The sequence below is a fragment of the Ranitomeya variabilis genome, chromosome 3 (assembly GCF_051348905.1).
Source record: "Ranitomeya variabilis isolate aRanVar5 chromosome 3, aRanVar5.hap1, whole genome shotgun sequence".
NCBI classification, from domain to species: domain Eukaryota; kingdom Metazoa; phylum Chordata; class Amphibia; order Anura; family Dendrobatidae; genus Ranitomeya; species Ranitomeya variabilis.
Window position 1 is genome coordinate 723395327 of NC_135234.1, and position 14319 is coordinate 723409645.

Here is a 14319-nt window from a genome sequence, read left to right on the forward strand (position 1 = left end):
AGATGAGTATCAAGTGCTGATATCTACACATGGACAATCTGTTCGTAACTATTTCATCTATTTTTATGTTTTGCTGCAATGTGGTTTTTCTGTGGACAATTCAATAAACCACTACTTTTTTTATGAGAATATCATGACAGAAGAGTAATGCACCTGGTGAATAGTCTTGCTTAAATAAATGTGCAAAATAAGCATATTTAACACTACAAAGGCAGAGCCTGGAAGGACAGCAGTACCCTAACCAGTCGCACAGTATCAGCTTGAGCCAGACACTGGGACCGACGTCTCTGCTGAGCAGACTCCACTGCGGCTAGAGAAGAATGGGAGACCGCAGCGGAGATGGTTCGAGATTCCCCCTGTGCAGAGACGGGAACTCAACACTGTGCACAGGAACTGCTTAGTGAGTTTTGTTTGGTTTTATTTTTGCATACAAAAGTAGGTTTTTTTATTTAAAAAAAAAAAAAAATGCAATCTAAAACTTTCTTTATCCAGACCGTTTTAAACCTCTATAACCTTTTACATTTCCTATAAGTGGCCATCAGGCCAGGTGAAGACTTACGGTGAGTGTTCCTATCGTATGACAATTGAAAGGTATCAGAGATCTATTTTATTATCAGTGAACTAGAGCTCTCCCTTGTGGATATTAAAAATATTGCATGCAGCAAATTTGCCAATAAAAACGTCCATGCAACAAAACACTCCTCAACATTGAAATTGCAACACCAAAAAGGAAATGATGAAAAATTGAAAAAAAAATCTCAATTTCTTCAGTATTTAGTATGTGCGCCACACAGAGGAATCCGAACTCAGCCTTAGCTACTATCAATGAGTTACTTAACCCCTTCCCGACTTGCACCGTATATTTTCCCATCCCCATGACGGCGCCTAACATGAGAGATGGTCCCAGTCCCCAGGAACAGGAAACCTGCATAGGAGATAAAAGATGGGGGCGGCACCTCTCTCCTCAGTTTGGTTTCCTGCGGGGAACCTGCGCGCATTGCAGAGGGATCTCTCTCTGAGGTGCCGGTCCGGAGACCGAGGCCCGCGGCAGGAGCAGCTGGCGGCGTGTATGGCCGCATCTCTCACCTGCAGTGGGGTGAGGCGCTGCGTTGGTGGCGTCTTTTCCGCAGAGGGCTCCCCGGTGTCCGCTCCTGGCCGGAGGCTGGGCCCGGGGCAGAGGCGTACACCATCACTAGGCTGGCGCTGGGGTGAATGGGAGTACTTCCGGATTCAACCGGAAGTAGCGTCACACGCCGAGGAGAGCGGTGTGCTGACACTCCTGGAGGGAGGAAGTTCAGGGACGCTCACACTGCTCCCTCCCCTGTGCTATATTAAGTGACAAGGCATGAACAGCAGTGCCAATAGCCCCTCCAACATGGCGGACCCGACTGCGGAATCGCTGGTATCAGTGGATATTCCACAGGCCCCCGTGGTACTAAAGGTTCGGTGGGGTGAGTGTCTTTGTAAGGCAAAATGACGTCAGTAACACAGTATCTCTGTATTATTTTGTGCAGGGGAAAAAAGTTACGGCCAAGCAGAAAAACAAAGTCTGGGCACTCTGTGATAAAGCTCTCCCTAAAGGTTATGACAAACGGATCTGTCGCTTATGTATACAACAGACTGTGGCCGAGGAGTCTTCATCATTACTCCAAAATATAAAAGCCATCGTTAGGGATGAAGTAAAAATCACAGTAAAGGAGCAAATGAAACAGCATGGGTTACATAGCTCCGAAAATCCACCTCCTAAAACTGCCCAAACCTCTGATGTCGAATCAGAAGGCGAACCAGGGGAATTGCCACCTGATGATGACTCGGATTTAGACTCTTCAGATGAAGAGTGTGGTCGGCCGTATGTACTATCTGAGGATGTGGGGAAACTACTTAAACTAGTTAGAGCAACATTGGGGGTTGAAACGCCAAAAGAACATAGAACGACCCAAGATTCTATGTTTAGCAACTTAGAAGGGAAAAAACGCAGAGTTTTTCCCTTTCACGAAAATGTGTTGAACTTAATTAAAAAAAGAGTGGGAAAAAAAACAAATAAAAAAATGTCAGTTCCTCAGGCCCTTAAGCGCAAATATCCATTTGAGGAAGAAATCTGTGAAAAGTGGGAAAAAGCTCCTAAATTGGACTCGGCAATTGCAAGCACTTCCATGGGCATAGCGCTTCCCTTTGAAGACATGGGGGCTCTTAGAGACCCTCTCGATAAAAGGCGGACGCCTTCTTAAAATCAGCATGGGAAGCATCGACGTGGGCATTTAAGCTGGGAGTGGCCACCACTTGTACAGCTCGGGCCATGATAAAGTGGTTAGAGGAATTGAGCAAGCAAATAAGGGACTCTTAGAGGGAGAGACTCTTAGAGGTAATACCCTCACTTCAAAATGCGGCAGGATTCCTGGCAGATGCCGCCATTGACTCAGTGCGATTTTCTGCCCGTGCACGTGCCCTCTCCAACTCTGGTAGAAGGGCATTATGGCTAAAAAATTGGTCGGCGGACTTTCAGTCTAAAGTCAAATTGTGTGCAGTCCCTTGTGAGGGCCAATATCTATTTGGGAAGGCACTAGATGAGATTCTAGAGAAGGCTGCGGATAAGAAAAAACACTTCCCACCTCCCCCCTTCTCAAGACGACGGTGGAATGATAACCGGCGTTCCTTTCGGGGTGCAGGAATAACAGGACGTGGTAGGCCAGGAGATAAGTCTACACGTGGGAAGCCCTGGGGTGAAAGGAGGAGAGAAAGGGGATATCTCTTTAATAAGCCTCCTCAGAAAACAGACCCCAAGCAGCAATGACGCCGATATCTGGGTGGGAGGGAGGCTTCGATATTTTGCCCACCAATGGAAAAAACTACAAACATCACAGTGGGTAATATCCCTTTTGACCGAAGGCCTGCATCTAAACTTCACCTCCATCCCTCCTCATCGGGTAAAAATTACCCATGTCGCAGAAATCAGGCAACATTGGAAAGGGAAGTTCATCTCCTCAGGGAAAAACGAGTTCTCGTAGAAGTACCAACACAAGAAATTGGGAAAGGGTTTTACAGTACCCTATTCCTCACGCCAAAGCCGGATGGTTCACTAAGAACAATTTTCAATCTAAAATCCCTAAATCAATATATCAAAGTAAAAAAATTCAAAATGGAGATGTTAAAAACTACAACAAAACTGCTATATCCAGGCTGTTACATGGCAGTAATAGACCTCACAGATGCCTATTATCATGTTCCCATTTGTGTGGAGCATCAGCAATTCTTAAGGCTAGTAGTAGAAATAAATCAAATTCCTATTCATCTACAGTACCAATGCCTCCCTTTCGGAGTGTCAGTGGCTCCCAGAATCTTTACAAAGATAATTTCAGAGATGGCATCGTTAGTAAAGGTACCGTCACACATAACGATTTCGTTAATGATATCGTTGCTTTTTGTGACGTAGCAACGATATCGTTAACGAAATCATTATGCATGACAGCGAATGATAAGGACCTTTTTTTGGTCGCTGATCACCCGCTGTCATCGCTGGATCGGTGTGTGTGACACCGATCCAGCAATGTCTTCACTGGTAACCAGGGTAAATATCGGGTTACTAAGCGCAGGGCCGCGCTTAGTAACCCGATGTTTACCCTGGTTACCATTGTAAATGTAAAAAAAAAAAAAAACACTACATACTTACATTCCGCTGTCTGTCCACGTCCCTCGCCGTCAGCTTCCCGCACTGACTGTGAGCGCCGGCCGTAAAGTAAAAGAGCACAGCGGTGACGTCACCGGTTACCCTGGTTACCCGGGGACTTCGGCATCGTTGGTCGCTGGAGAGCTGTCTGTGTGACAGCTCTCCAGCGACCACACAACGACTTACCAACGATCACGGCCAGGTTGTATCGCTGGTCGTGATCGTTGGTAAATCGTTAAGTGTAACGGTACCTTAAGAAAGGAACATATCTTACTAATACCTTATCTAGATGACTTTCTCATTGTAGCGGACAGCCAGGAAGAATGCATAATGGCAGTCTCAAAAGTACGGGACCTATTGTCCAGGCTAGGGTGGTTGATCAATTTAAAAAAATCAAAAATGCTTCCAGTCCAGAAACAGGAATTCCTGGGAATTCAACTGGACTCAACCGAGCAAATTTGTATCCTTCCGGACAGGAAAATCAATGCCATAAAACAAAAAATAAATCAAACACGACCAGACTGGCCCATCTCGTTAAGAGAAGCCATGTCCTTTCTGGGGATGTTGACAGCCACAATCCCAGTAGTTCAGTGGGCACAATTGCATTCAAGGGAACTACAATGGCAAATACCGAACAAACAAAAAAAAAACACAATTTAAACCGGAAGATCGTTCTATGGCCACAAGTGCAGGACTCTTTAGATTGGTGGCTAAAAATAGGAAATTTAAAAAACGGGGTGCCATGTCAGTTCAAAACCCAGTGGTGCTAACCACGGATGCGAGTCCTCTCGGCTGGGGAGCACATTTGGAAGATCAGATTGTGCAGGGCAGATGGGATTCTCAGATGGAGCTAGCATCCTCCAACCTAAAGGAGCTAACAGCAGTAAGACTGGCAGTTCTGCAGATAGGAGAGATTATCAAAGGGAAACACCTAGTGGTTTTGTCCGACAACAGCACGGCAGTCTCCTACATAAATCGACAAGAAGGAACAAGGTCAAGATCTCTGTTAGAAGAAACCAGAAGGCTGTTTTCAGGGGCAGAAAATCACCTCCTATCATTGACAGGGAACAAACAACCTTGTCGCGGACTTCTTGAGCAGGCATGTACTACATCAGAACGATTGGTCTCTAAACCAGGAAATTTTGGGGGAAATCTGTGCTCTCTGGGGTATTCCACCGATAGACCTCTTTGCCACAAAACAAAACCGGAAGGTAGAAAGGTTCTATTCCCTAAATCCACAAGGGAACCCAGAAGGAGTGGATACGCTGTTACACCAATGGAAGTTCCAACTGGCCTACGCATTTCCCCCGATTCCACTAATTCCAACAGTGTTGAAAAAAATTCGGGAGGACGCGACACGAATAATACTGATCGCACCCTTCTGGCCGAAGAGGGCCTGGTTCACCTGGCTCAGACGTTTGTCTATATCGGACCCATGGATCCTTCCAGATGTGCCGAATCTGCTACACCAGGGTCCAGTGTTCCATCCTCAAGTACACAGTCTACATCTCACTGCCTGGAACTTGAGAGGGGACTCTTGTTAGCCAAAGGTTTCTTAGCTCCGTTAATTTCTACTCTGCTATCCAGCAGGAAAAAAACTACATCCAATAAATATCAAAAAATCTGGGAAAAATTTCTAGAGTTCTCAGGGCGTCGCCTATCAACCACCACCCAAAAAGTCCCAATAAGGGAAGTCTTAGAGTTCCTCCAAAAAGGTCTGGAACGGGGGTTGTCTACCAGCACCCTAAAAGTGCAAGTCTCAGCACTTGGCGCCTTATTTGATCAAAAATTGGCTGATCACCCCTGGGTTTACAGGTTCATCCGAGCCTCCTTCACAGCCAGACCATTTAAACCTCGGCCAAAGGTTGCTCCCTGGGATCTAAATTTAGTGCTCCAGGCCTTAACCTCTCCTCCTTTTGAGCCTCTTAACTCCATATCTGAAAAATCTCTAACCCTAAAAACGGTTCTCCTGGTTGCCCTGACTTCGGCCCGTCGCATTAGCGAGATCCAGGCTCTCTATTGATCCTCCATACAATACAATCCTGGAGGACAGGGTAATAATCAAAACTGACCCGGCCTTCTTACCAAAGGTCAATTCAAAATTTCATAGGGACCAGGAGATAGTTTTACCCTCATTTTGCTCCAATCCAAAATCCCAGGGAGAACAAACCTTTCATTGCCTTGATGTTAGACGTTGCCTAATCCAATATCTGGAGGTGACAAAATTATGGCGTCAGTCTTCAGCCCTTTTTGCTTCCTTTCAGGGAGCAAACGGGGGTAAAAAAGCCACAAAATCTACTATTGCACGCTGGCTCCGCATGGCTATTGTACTTTCTTACTCATCTGCGGGGCAATGCCCTCCACTAGGGGTGACAGCACACTCCACAACAGCTATCGCCACATCCTGGGCGGAGAGGGCAAACGCGTCGATAGAACAAATTTGTAATGCGGCAGTATGGTCTTCACCCTCTACCTTTTTTCACCACTATAGGTTAAACTTGGGACTTTCAAGTCTTGCCTTTGGGAGGAAAGTCTTATCGGCTGTTGTCCCACCTTAGGAGTCTTCTTCTATTTTCTCCTCTCATGTTAGGTGCCGTCATGGGGATGGGAAAAAATGATAATTACTTACCGGTAATTTGATTTTCCAGATCCATGACGGCACCGTATTAATTCCCGCCCTATCTTGGTGATGGTTGAGTGTGACACACACAAAAAAAAAAAATTTATTAAAAAAAAAATAATAAAAAATTAAAATAATGTGTATATATGTATATATAAGATAAGCATATACAGAGGATAAAAAGTTGATGGGGAAATATAACTACACCTTGTAGCAGTCATGGAGATAAATGTGATATTACATTAAACATGAACTAATGAAGCGGTTACCTTACATACTCTGTCAACAAACTGAGGAGAGAGGTGCCGCCCCCATCTTTTATCTCCTATGCAGGTTTCCTGTTCCTGGGGGCTGGGACCATCTCTCACGTTAGGTGCCGTCATGGATCTGGAAAATCAAATTACCGGTAAGTAATTATCATTTATACTGCTCCACAGGAGCTGTATTCCCTCAAACCGCTGCATATATGTGGCACAGTGATCGCGCGGGCTCACACTGAGCTCTGCCACAATCGAGTGTGGGTGTCAGCTCTATGTGAGAGCTGACACCCTGCAGCGACGCCCACAATCGGCGCTAGCATCGATTGCGGGCATTTAACTCCTGTGAAGCCACTATCAATAGTGACAGGGATATTGCAGGGATATTGCTCCCATTGGCACAACACAATGTGATTCTCGGTATCCATTGTAACCATGGGCCCAAAGATGGCGGCGGGGTCACCCAGTGACGGTGGCCTGTCAATCCATGCTGAGAGCACGAGCTGACACCTCCCTGCATGTCAAAATCTGCTCTAATCTAAGTATTAGATCAGTGATCTGTCACTATACAGTTGATAGGAGAAAGTGTGACAAGTTTTTCCATCTAACTATACAGTTGATGTCGCATTCTGGGACAATGTAAAAAAGTTTTTAAAAAAAAGTCAAAGATATACAAAAAAAAAATCACAAAATAAGGAATAAAAAAGAAGAAAAATATTAATCCAATAAATACACTTATGTAAACAAAAAAAACCACACATTTGGTATTGCCGCGTCTGGAATGACCCGACTTACAAAACTGTCCCACTAGTTAACTCCTTCAATGAACACCGTTAAAAAATAAAAAACGGGGCAAAAAGCAATGCTTAATCAGCATACCACCGAACAAAGAGTGGAATAAAACACGAAAAAAAAGACCAGTATAAATAAAAATTATCCAATGAAACAAAAGAAAAAAAGTGAGCTGCACAGCTGCAGAATCCAAAGAGATGCTGAATGGAGACTTTCAGTAAATGGTAATCCAATAAGTAAACGGAGGTGCTCGCGTGAAAATGAGAGATCAAATCATGGTGAATCATAGAACAAACGCGGCAGCACTCACCGATCCTGTAGTCAGAAGTTCCTTTATTCAAATATAGATAAACATCTTCACGGCTCGGGGAAACAGGGCAGTGAAAGGAGTGTGCAGGAGCACTCGTAGTGTACTCGTAGAAGCGCTGTTTCAAGCGCGAAACGGCCGTCGTCTCCTCCTGCACACTCCTTTCACTGCCCTGTTCCCCCGAGCCGTGAAGATGTTTTATATTTGAATAAAGGAACTTCTGACTACAGGACCGGTGAGTGCTGCCGCGTTTGTTCTATGATTCACCATAAATAAAAATTATGTAGCTGAAAATGTCATCTTGCACCGCAAAAGAAAAACACCATACAGCTCCGTCAGTGGAAAAATAAAAAAGTTATAGCTCTCAGAATAAAGCAGTGCAACAATAATTATTTTTTTCTAAAAAAAAAGCGCCAAAACATACAAAAAAGATTTAAATGTGGTATCGGTGTAATTGTACTGACCCAAAGTACAAAGCTGCCTTATCAAATTTTACCACATGTGGAACGACATTAAAAAAAGAAAAAAAAAATCCTGAATTGATGGTTTTTGTTCTTTCTGCCAAAAATCGAAATAGAAAGTGATCAAAAAATGTCATATGTCCAAAAATGGTGCCAATAAAAATGTCAACTTGTCCAGCAAAAAACAAGCCCTCACATGACTGTCAGCTGAAACATGTAATATTTATAGTTATCAAAATATGTCAATGCAAAAACTTGTTTCTTAGTGTGTGACAGCAGCCAAACATAAAATCCGATATAAATCTGGTATCGCTGTAATCACACCAACCAGAACAATAAAGTTGTCTAATCACTTATACCACATGAGGAACGGCGTAAAAAATAAATAAAACCAATTCTTCACCTGATGATGATTTTTTTCATTCTGCCTCCCAAAGATTGCAGTAAGGCTAGGCTCACATTTATCCTGCGCTCTGCGGTGAGCGCTTACATCGGGGATTCCGTGTAAATCTCTGAAATTTAGATGGAACCCCCTGCAGAAGATTCCCTATAATGTGGCATATGGAGGCACTGTGGATGCCATAGGACCTGTGATCCTATCCACAGTTCTGTGCACCTCTGAAAAGAAGGACATCACTGAACAGAGGCCAGTTGGAGTCCAGAGTAACTCTGCTGCTACATAATAGTGAATGGATCCCTCAGGGGGGTCTCATCTGAATCACGTCATTCAGAAGTAAAATTCTATTGTTTACAGCAGTGTCCCCAACTCCGGTCCTCAAGAGCCACCAACAGGTCATGTTTTTAGGATTTCCTTAGTATTGCCCTGGTGATCATTGCATTACCTGGAAAGGCAAGGATTCCATCACCTGTGCAATACTAAGGAAATCCTGAATACATGACCTGTTATTGGCTCTTGAGGACCGGAGTTGGGGAACACTGGTCTACAGCCAAGCCATCAGATACAATCGTATATGTCCCAACCCCATGGATAGAGATGAACACCTTGGTCGCCTCAGAAAGACCTTTTTGAATCAGGGCTACCATCCAAGAACAATTGAAAACAAGATTGCAAGAGCCACCAGAATATCAAGGAATCAACTGCTACATTACAAAGCTAAAGAAGAAAATAACTGGGTACCTCTAGTAGTTACCTACAATCCAAATCTGGAGGTGCTAAGGGAAACTGCACAGAAATTACAGCCTTTACTACAAAAAGATGCCCGCCTACAATCCATTTTTCCAGACCCCCCACTACTGTGTTTTAGGCAGCCCCCAAATCTAAGAAGCATCATTATCAGAAGTTCGCTGTCCTCTCCAACAGCTGCAGGAACCTTTCCTTGCAACCAGAAAAAATGTAAAACCTGTCCATTTGTAATGGCCAAGGACAGGATAAAGATCCCCAATTCACATCAGGACAGCAAGATATAGGGGACTTTCAGCTGCGTCACTTCTAATGTGGTGTACCTAATTATTTGTATTAAATGTCCAACTGAAGGTCTGTATTTAGGGGAGACGGCAGAAACTGAGAACAAGGATGAACTCTCATCGCCATACAATAAGAGATAAAATGAATGGATCTACCTGTGGCAATACATTTTTGTCTCACCAATCATAACATTATGGACATGAAATTACTTGTATTAAAAGGTAACTTCAAATCTCAGACAGAAGAGTATGGGGATATAAACTGATGATGACCTTTGACACACTCAGTGCAGGAATGAATGTGTTTCATGGATTTATGTCTTTTTACATTAACTAAGGAATTTGCTCCTCAGACCATGTGGGGTCATCATAACAGAACCAGACCCCAATCAGAGGACAGCAAAACATTCCTTATCTATGAACTCTTCCAATATTTATGGACATAACTGTTTATCACTCACATAATGGTAATTCTGCTTCACGTCACCTGTCTTGTCTACGGCATTTTTCTGTGTTGTGTGGTGCATAAATATGTGATTCTTCAGAATTTCTTTTAGTCTATGCCTGATGAAGAGACCGGAGTAGTCTCGAAAGCTTGCAATTTGTTACCATCTTTTCAATTAGCCATTAAAAGGTATCAACCACTGAGGACTCCTAATCCTACATATTTTTCATGTCATTCACAGATTTAGATGTAAACTTTGGTATAAGTGCACAGATTAGAGCACCGGATAAATATGATACCAACTGTTATGTAAAATGTTCCCTACAAAAGCTTCAAATCAATCCACAAAAAAGCAAGTCCCCACTCAGCTCCGTCATCTGTTAATGGAAATATAGGGGGCTTCCACGTTACTGATAGTACAAAGGTTCTGGAAAAGCACTATAGCTCCTCGACCCCCAAAAGAAATTCAGAAAATTTGGTATTCCCAAATCAAAATGCCGCCTTCCCTTCTGAGCCCCAGTGTGCCTAATGCACATTTAGTGCCCACATGTTTGCCATTTCTGTAGCGATGAAATCCAACCTAATTTACAGGTGCATGTCTCCAGAAGCATGAGCTGGGCACCACAACATACCAGTGACTACAATGTACTGGTGACTACAACGTCAGTTTGCAATTTTCATTCAGCAACATCCACTGCTGCTTGTTTCTGAAAAACACCCATGGAATCAAAATAGTCACTATACCTGTAGATAAATTCTTAAAGGGGTATAGTTTGCAAAATGGGGTCACTTGAGGGGGATTCTGTTTCTCTAGCACTTAGAGGCGTTGTATTTGGAGTCCGTAAACTATTCTAACAAAATCTGCGCTCCAGGAGGATAAGAGTCTCTCCTGAGTCTCACCGTATGGCTAAGCAATACTGTACAGCCACATATGGGGAATTTGTGCATTCAGCAGAAATTTTGTGACAAACTTTGGTGCCATTTTTACCTATTTCCCACTGTGAAATGTAAAATATGGGGCTAAAACAATTTTTTGTGGTAAAAATGTAAATTATTTTTTTCTTCACTGCCCAATGGTATAAAATTTCTGTGAGGAACATGTGATGTCAATATGATCACTGCACTCGTAAATGAATTAAATGAGAGGTGTAGTTTGTAAAATGGGGGTCACGTATGGGGGGTTCTGCTATTCTTGCACCTCAGGCTCTATGACATGGCACCCGCAAACCAAAACAGAAAAATCTGAATCAACTATGTCTCAAAAGTAGTTTTCGGCCACATATGGGGTATTGGTGTACTCAGGAAAAAATGCACAACAAATTTTGGGGTCCATTTTCCCCTATTTGGGGCTGAAAGAATATTTTTGTGGGGAAAATTATTTTTTATTTTCATGGCTCAATGTAATAAACTTCTGTGAAGCACCTGGGAAATCATGGTGCTCACCACACATCTAGATAAGGTCCCTGAGGGGGTCTAGTTTCCAAAATGGCATCAATTGTTAGTGGTTTCCACTGTTTAGGCACATGAGGGGCTCTTCAAACCTGACATGGCGTCCACTAATGTCTAATTATTTCTTCTCTTCAGCGCACTCCCACTCTGGTTCTCTGCAGACTGCACCCAATGTGCACGTAGAAGAGAAGACATAAATTGCTGCTGCTAAAAAAAACCTTGCTAGTGAAGACAATGGGTAGCGCATGTGCAGATTAAGAACAAGGGAAATAACTTGGAGATGCGACCGCACATGCACTGCCAGGGCGATTTTGTTGGAGTCAATGTTTTTGTTTTTCTAGAGACCACAGCAATCATTGTGCCGGAACAATATTCAAAATAGTAGGCAGGTCACTGATCGACCTGTCATTCAAACTGAAGGCTGAATAAGGGACCAGAGCAACAAGAAAAGACCCTGCCCACAGGTCGCTCCGATGCACGAACATATCATTATATGAAAACTTCACACAGATTACACAAAAAACACAAAAATTTACTCACTGCAGGTATAATTTTAATCAGTATTACAGGGCCAATATGGTCATGTGTGTACTTTACTTTGCAAAAGCCTGCTGACGGGTTCTCTTTAACCCCCTTCCCGAAATGTCAATCTTGAGACTAATTGTGTCATGATCCCATGAATGTCCCTTCTGTTTCTCCCAGCACGGAACATGGTGCCTTTGTCCCGGGGGTGGCGACGCCCCCCCCCCCCCCTGCAACTACGATCGCTGTGATGGGCTGTTCAATTCTCAACAGCCAATTTCATCGTTTATCAGTATTTCCAGCAATCAGATTGGCTGAAACACTGATGTCTGGCAACTATGGTGTCACCAGGGCCAGCTCTGTTTGGTGAGATCAACGATGACATCAATCGCACCAATCAGAACGCACAGGCGCGCTGTGACCTGCAGGTGGCCGCCCTGTACTACCTCATTTTAGTGGCGGTCACTCCATCTGTGCGCTGTGCTGCGCCTTGTGGTACTACAGAAGCTTGTGAATTGCTTCTGCTGCTACTTGCCTGTGTTCCTGCTCCTGCTGAAGAAGAAAGAAGATCCCTCCCTGATCTTTCCTTAATCCACCCCAATCCATCTGTCTTCCACCTCTCCCTCCCCCTGCCACTGAGCGCTGATCAGTACTTGATTGTTGATCAGAATTTAATCGTTTTTTGGCAGTTTTTTTTTTTTGTTTGTCCTGCAGCCGCTGAACGTTGCTCAGTGATGCAAATCACTGGTCCGGACTCGTGCTCGGTGTTTTCCACAACTTTTTTTCACTATTTTTTATCCCCACCCTTTGCACCACTCTGTGTGTGCAAACTGCAGCTGCCGAGCTGCTGATGAGACGTACACCTCTGATTAGCAGCCACGCTTGTTTTTGGTAAGGACTTTTTTTTCCCTCTCTATTTCTTTATCCCCTTTCTGCACTACATCCGTGCTAGAGTTCTACTGCCATTGAATGCTGGTTGGTGACGAAAATCACTAACCGGCCTCCTACTGTTTTGTTTTATTGGGTGAAAAAAAAATCAAGTAAAAAATCACTTAGTTTAGTTGACAGGATTAGATTAGATAGGGACAGTAAAAATATACTGTAGCAATTGTATACTACAGTAATTTTTACTGAATTGAATCTGATTTAGTGTCAGTTGCGGGCATTCAGTAATTTTTTTTTTTTTACTGACGTCCGTTTAGTAAGTTTGTTTTTTATTTTACCAAATTTTTCTATTTTTCTTTCTATATATTTTTTTTCTCTTCTAATGAAAAAAAAGTTTACACTAAGCACTCACAAACACACCTGAATAAAATTTAGTACACACACACACAAACACCACATACATTAAAAAAAAAATGTTGACCTGCTCGTTCCAAACCATGTATTCAGCGGAGGAGACATACTCTTTTCTTGCCTCGGGGACAAGGGAGATAATCCCACCATCCTTTATTTTTCCGACTCAGACTCCTCTTCCTCCAGTGATACCGAACTGCCACGCAGACGCCCCAGGCCAGAAACTGACCTAGCACCCATTGTTACTAACCCAGAAATCCAATTTGACACCACCGGCCTCACAGAAATTTACTTTTTCAAAGTCTTTTTTTCTGAAGATTTTCAAAATCTCATAGTATTGCAAACAAATTTGTACGCCCAGCAATTTTTATCCCAAAATCCGACTTCCTCATTTTCCAATTAGACCTTTGTAGATGTCATAGAAATTATTACGTTTAGGGGCCTGGTTCTTCACATGGAGATAGTGAAGAAGCCAGAAATTCAGCAACATTGGAGTGTTGACATTTTGTATAACACTCCAGTGTTCCGCATGGCTATGTCCCGGTCACGCTTTGAGACCATCCATAAATTATTGCATTACAGTACAATGTCCTCTACAACATGACCTCATCTACAAATCAAATACAAAACTGTCCGATGGCAAGATTAGATTTGTCACTGATTATCATAATCGTTTTTCAGCAGTTAAGGACGCCCCCACTAGGTCTTGGCCTATTCTACTATCTGACTCCATACTATCCAAATATTTACCAAAGAGGCCTGCGATTACCACCAGACGGTCTAAAAATCTGCGAGACCTGCTTGTGCAAAGCCATTATGTGGGGAACCCCAAAACCACGTTTTTGGATCAATACCCCAAAAGACTTGGCTGTGCCCCTTGTGGACATTGCGTGGCATGCCCCAATGTTGATAAATGTGATACCTTTTTCAATGCTGATAGATCTAAAAATTTTGAAATGAGGAAATCTATTAATTGTACTACTCGCAATGTAATATACTTTGCAATATGCCCATGCGGCCTTATATATATTGGCTTGACCACACGCCCCTTTAAAATCCGTATTAGGGAACATGTTTTGGG